Source organism: Bos indicus, chromosome 16 (genome assembly GCF_029378745.1).
Source record: "Bos indicus isolate NIAB-ARS_2022 breed Sahiwal x Tharparkar chromosome 16, NIAB-ARS_B.indTharparkar_mat_pri_1.0, whole genome shotgun sequence".
In the NCBI taxonomy this organism is placed as follows: Eukaryota; Metazoa; Chordata; class Mammalia; order Artiodactyla; family Bovidae; genus Bos; species Bos indicus.
Window position 1 is genome coordinate 3572476 of NC_091775.1, and position 6063 is coordinate 3578538.

Sequence of the window (6063 nt, forward strand, 5' to 3'; positions counted from 1 at the left end):
GAGTATTTTTCTTATCACTGACAGTTCTGTTGAATAGCTTCAGACTACAATTCCGTCTTTTTTTTTTTTTTCTTTTTGTAACACTGAGTTTCTTTTTTTTTAATAGCTTTGCCTTTATTTTTTTTCCTTTTTTAAAATTTATTTTTTTATTGAAGGATAACTGCTTTACAGAATTTTGTTGTTTTCTGTCAAACCTCAACATGAATCAGCCATAGGTATACATATATTCCCTCCCTTTTGAACCTCCCCCCCATCTCCCTCCCCACCCCACCCCTCTCTAGGTTGATACAGAGCCCTGTTTGAGTTTCCTGAGCCATACAACAAATTCCTATTTTAAATGAGTTTTATTGTAGAGAGTGTGGGTTGTTGACCTACATTCTAGACTATCTGATTATTTTCTCAAGAATAGATCTGGAAAAGCATTTTTGGCAAGAGCGCTGCATGAAGGACATAGTGTACAGCTTACTGCATCATTCATTTCAGGTTGGTGATGTCTACTGTGTGAATTCAATAAATATTGATATTTATTAGAGAAGTAACACAGCGCCAGGAAATTGTCTAAAACTTGGGGCTTTGACTTCAAATAGAAGACAGAGTTTAGAGAACTTTCTGGCAGTCCAGTGGTTAGAACTTGGGGCTTTCATTGCCATGGCCAGGGTTCAACCCCAGGTTGGGGAATAAAGATCCTGCAAGTTGCGAGGTGCAGCCAAAAGAAAAAAAAAAGAGAGAGAGAGAGACTTTCTATAATCTCCATTGCTTCACTCCTGTGCTAGGGAGAGAGTGAAAAAATGCTCTGTAACATGAAATGGAGACTGAAGTGATACAGCCCAGGAGCATGGATGAGGCGGATGGAGCAAGAGAAGGGTCAGACTACAGGCCTCCAACTCCAGATTCACTTAAGTGATTGTAACTTTTTGGTGGTTGCTTTGGGCACAGGAAGTAGCTTGGTGAGATGCCTGTGACCCAGCTAAGCATTCAGCCGGAAGGCTCTGCAGCAAGGTGCCCTAGGAAACCCTCTAGAGAGAGGCTGGCGGGCTCACAGGCCAGTGTGTCAATCACTTCTCTGCAGGCTTGTGCCCGAGTGTGCAGCTAGCTTTGAGCTGGGAGTATCTGGGGGAAACATCAAATCCCAGCTTTTACAGCTTTTGCTACTACATTTGCCTTCTTCCATGGATACCCTCCCATTCATTACAAATAAAGACCAGGGAAAGAAGACAGGAAAAGGGGTAGAGGAGAATGTGTAGTTTAAAGAACTGAATGTGGGCTTCCCTGGTGGCTCAGTGGGAATGAATCTCCTGCCAATGCAGGAGACACAGGTTTGATCCCTTATCTGGGCAGACTGCATGCCGTGGATGAACTAAGCCTGTGAGCCACAGCTGTTGAGCCTGTACTCTAAAGTCCTGGAGGTGCAGCTACTGAGCCCATGCTTCCTAGAGCCCATGTTCTGCAACAACAGAAGCCACTGAACTGAGAAGCTCGCACATCGCAACTAAAGAGTAGCTTCCGCTCGACACAAGTCGAGAAAAGCCTGTGCATCTGTGAAGACCTGTTGATGTTGTTTAGTTGCTAAGTCATGTCTGACTCTTTTTGACCCCATGGACTGTAGCCCACCAGAATCCTTTATCCACGGGATTTCTCAGGCAAGAACACTGGAGTGCCACTTCCTTCTCCAGGGGATCTTCCTGATGCGAGGATCGAACCTGCATCTCCTGCTTGGCAGGCAGATTCTTTACCACTGAGACACCTGGGAAGCCCCAGTGAGGATCTAGCACAGCCAAAAATAAGTAAATAAAATTAAAAAAGAGAACACAGTGTGTGTCAGCATTTCATGGAGAAAGTCACGTCTCTCTAACAAAGGCATTCCCTTCACCCAGATGATTTTAATTTTCTCTGTCTTTTCAACTCTGTAAGAGGTGAGCAAGGCAGAGATTATTGTGCTCATAGACGGTCCTTAGCTGCCCACTGACAATCCCCTATCCCTCCACAAAGAGCTCGGAAATACCGTGTTCTTCCTAGGCCTCCCAGAGGTAAACTCTGAAATCAACATGCCATGAGAAGTTCTGAGGCAGGAGATCGTCTGATTGGAGTATAAGCAAATCTAAAGGAGAAATGTGTGGATTTGAAGGGAAGTTGGTCGGTCTCAGCAGCGAAGGAGACACTGAGAGAAGAGCTCACAGCTCTCTGGCTTCTGTCTGGCAGACACTGGGGTCTGAAGGGAATGCCTGCCCGCCGGTCAGGTGTCCTGATGGTGAGGACTCAGGCAGCCGACTAGCAAGGCATGGTGCTACTGTATTTTCAAGTGATAAAACGAACTTCTCTGGTGCGATTCCGAGCTCTCTAAGTGCCTTCTGATCACCTTTCTCCTGGGTAAATTCCTTCCAGGCAGTGATTCTGCAGGCTAGGCGGACATGTCTGTTGGGCCCACCGACTATCGGGTCTCATGCACACGCCTCCGTGAGCTTGTGGGCATAGGTTAGCCTCCCCAAGATGATTTCTGGATGGGACTGAGTTTCTGGGCTTCTACGGATGAAGCCAGGTCAGAGTCACAGTTTTCTTACTCCACGGAGACCTGTGAAGCTGGCTGGCCATCCTCATGGCCCAGCTTTGTCCAACCTCAACTGCAACCATGCCACCAAAGAGCAGAATCCAGGGTGGGCCTGGGCCCATCAGCGTCTCAGTTCACTAGTTCCTTCATAGCATCCCACACTCTATGTCCTGAGTATTTCTCTTCTCATTTCAATTAACATTATATATCATAATAATAACAGTTTGCTTATTGAATCTTCTGTGTGCCCACAAAACAGCCCCACAGAGAATGCATTATCATCCCATTCTACAGATGGGACAGTTGGGGACACAGGAACTGAGAAAGCTAGGACTTAAACCTATGTCTACATCTAGAGCTTGTGCTTTGCTATTATATTTAAAACTAAGCTGTGAGAGGAAACTAGAGTGACTTCTCAGAAGAATATAGCATCCTCAGCATGTTTTCCAAAAGTTACCTCATTCCAAAAGTAGACACGAGGACTTTCACTTACTGACCTCGAAAAATAAGCATCCGCCTTGATTGGAGAAGGCAGGCTGGCAGTCGTGCCTGGTTGGGGGAGTAGGAGAATCTAGTGATGTCCTGGGGTATCCCAGAGGAATCTGGCCGTCAGCTTTGACCCTGACACAGGAAAAAGCTAATCTGGATGGTAAGCGAAGCAAGAGACAGTGTGTAGAAGGCTGGGTGTGTGTGTGTGCTGTGCTGGTCTGTCCTCTGTAGCATAGGGTCCCCGGGGAGAGGATCAGTGGTTGTGGTCCAGGCTTGGGATGGGGCTCCCCGAGAACAACTCAGGCAAGGTGACATCTCACCACTGCACCTTCTTGAAACTGTATCGAAGGCTGGTTTGATTTTTAGCCTTGAAATCCTATTAATATTCCATATTTGATTTAGTTCCTTTCCCCACACATTTCTAAGGCCTAAAACCCAAAACATATACTTCATTTCAGAGTAATTTGTGAGGTAGTCAACAAGTTAGGTAATGTACTTGAAAGTCACATATGTGACAGTGCAGAGTCAAGGACAGATAATCACGTGTGCGTCCCAGGCAGGTCACAACTTAGAGCTCCCTTAAAGCAATGATTTCTATCTACATGTTCAACATTTCCTTGATAGAATCTAAGAGAAAATAATTTCTGTAATGTTCAAAATAATAAATTTGTTCCAATATGTTCAAAATAAGGAAATTTTACTGTGCTCTGAATGTGACATACTTTTTACTTATTTGGGACTATTTTCATTTAACTTAAAAAAAAAAAAAAACAAGTAGACAGTATTAGTCAACCCCACTTAACTAAACATGAATATAGCCATAAGGCCTTACAAATTATGTTAAAAACTGTTTTTTTCTGGCTGGCTAACTGGTCCTCACTTTCCTGCAATTTTTCTGTTGTTATTGATTTGACTGCACTACATGGCTTGCATGATCTCAGTTCACTGACCAGGGACTGGACCCCAGCTATGGCAGTGAAAGCCTGGAATCCTAACCACTAGGCAACCGGGGAATTCCTGGCAGTTTGTTTTCTTATTAGCTTTTTAAAAAAACTTTTTTTTTTCCAAGCCAGACAATTTCTTGGGAGTCATATTAAACATTTTTATATCTAGATAATCGTAATAAAATATAGTGCAGTAAACAGCACTACACTGTTACTGAATTCAGTTACTGAATTTTAGCTGGAGACAGCTGGATTTCAGGAGACTGCCAGCTGACTGATCTCAGGGTTGGTGGTGTTGCCTATAATTATGTTGCAAAAATATCATCAGGGATAGGACGGCGCCTGGGAAGCTTGTTTTTAAATGCCCACTGGAAGATACTGTCTATTTCTGAAGATAGTTACCGTTTTGCAGCAATACAAGGTGTCTCAAGGGCAAAACTGGGATAACATGCACTATATTTTTGACTATTTCAGTATAATGCTCTTGTGTTGTCTATGCAGGGACACCTTGGCCAGTGCTTTCATCTGGCTCCAGGCGTGGTGGGCTGAGAGAAAGCTGGGTGTGGATCCACAGCCTTGGGCACTTAACCCTTCTGTGCCAAAGGCTATCCCTTGTAAAATGGTGATAAAATCTTTTGTGCAGAGCTTTTAGAGATAATATTGAAGTTGCAAGTGAGGCTATTATTTAAAACTATGTCATATAAAATATTGCATATTGAAATATTATCTAAATAATAATTAGCAAGCAATTATACTCTTTCCATTAACTTTAAATATTACCGCTTTGAAGAGTTAGTCCCAGAGTCCAGGCCCATTATAAAAGGCTGATTTCTTAAATGTTTTCATCAGAAAAAAAAAAAATGGAAATAATGTGAACTGATGGATGTGTTAACTCAATGGGGGGCGGAATCCTTTCACAACATATACATATATGAAATCATCACAGTACACACTTTAACTATCTTACAATTTTATTTGTCAATTTTATCTCAATAAAGCTGGAAAAAAGAAGGCTGATCATTGAGTAGGGTACTGCTCAGCACTGTGTGCTGTGTAACATGGTCTTGAATCTTTGGGGGGGCGTGTCCTGGGTGGGCAGTGGTTCCCAGCAGAGGCTTTAGTCAGGCCTGGATGGGGCTGCACTGTGACTCTGCCCTTCCCTACCTGCCATCTCAGAGAAACTGCTTTGTCACAGACATGTGTGTCTCTCAGAAGGCTGTGTTATCACTCTCTGCCCTGCAAACTCCAGTCGTATGAACTGTTTGTAGTTCCCAAAGGTGCCAGGCTCACTGCCCTGTTCAGCTCACCATTTCTCCTCCATGTCGCGTCTCTCCTCTCATGCTGCTCTCCTATTCTTCCTGGCTTCCTCGAAGACTTCCCTGACCCTCAAGACTTGGTTGGGTGTTCTTTCCACCTGCCTGCTCCCCAGTTAATCCTGATTCACCCCTATGGTCAGTGTATTGACATTGTCTAGAGATTGGCCCACTTCCCTTTCACTTTAAAAATGACTACTACGTTGGGGTTTGGTGTGTGCCAGGCAGTGCTTATTGCTTTCTGTGAATTGTCTTATTGGAGTCTCCTAACGACCCTAGGTGTCTGTACAGATGAGGAAACTGAAGCTCAGAGAGGGTAAACGGCTTGTCCAGTGTCACACAAATACAATTAGAAGATCTGGATCCAGGCCAGATTCTAAACCCTTTGCAGTCAACTATACATTTCTAAGCACTTACAGTGCTGAGCATGGTGAAGCCAAGTGCGAGTACTCAACAAATACAGGTATTGTCATTGTGGCCCAAGCAGGGGATAAACCTCTGCAAGGAAGGACTCTTAACCCCCAGGTGCGCCCTTTGCCAACACCCCAACCAAGGCCGAGTCAGTGTGTGGAGAGCAGGGAGGATGCCCCAGAGCAGCACTGGCTGCTTCTCAAGAAATGACTGTTTCCTATCACACATCTCTGTATTTAAGAGCTATTTCGTTTCTTGTCACTCTCTGGCCTCGTTCCACTTCTATGCAAGGAGGGGTGGGGCCGCAGAGCAGGCCCAAGACAGCAGGGGAAGCTGCTTTTGGATGAGACACACAGGAGCC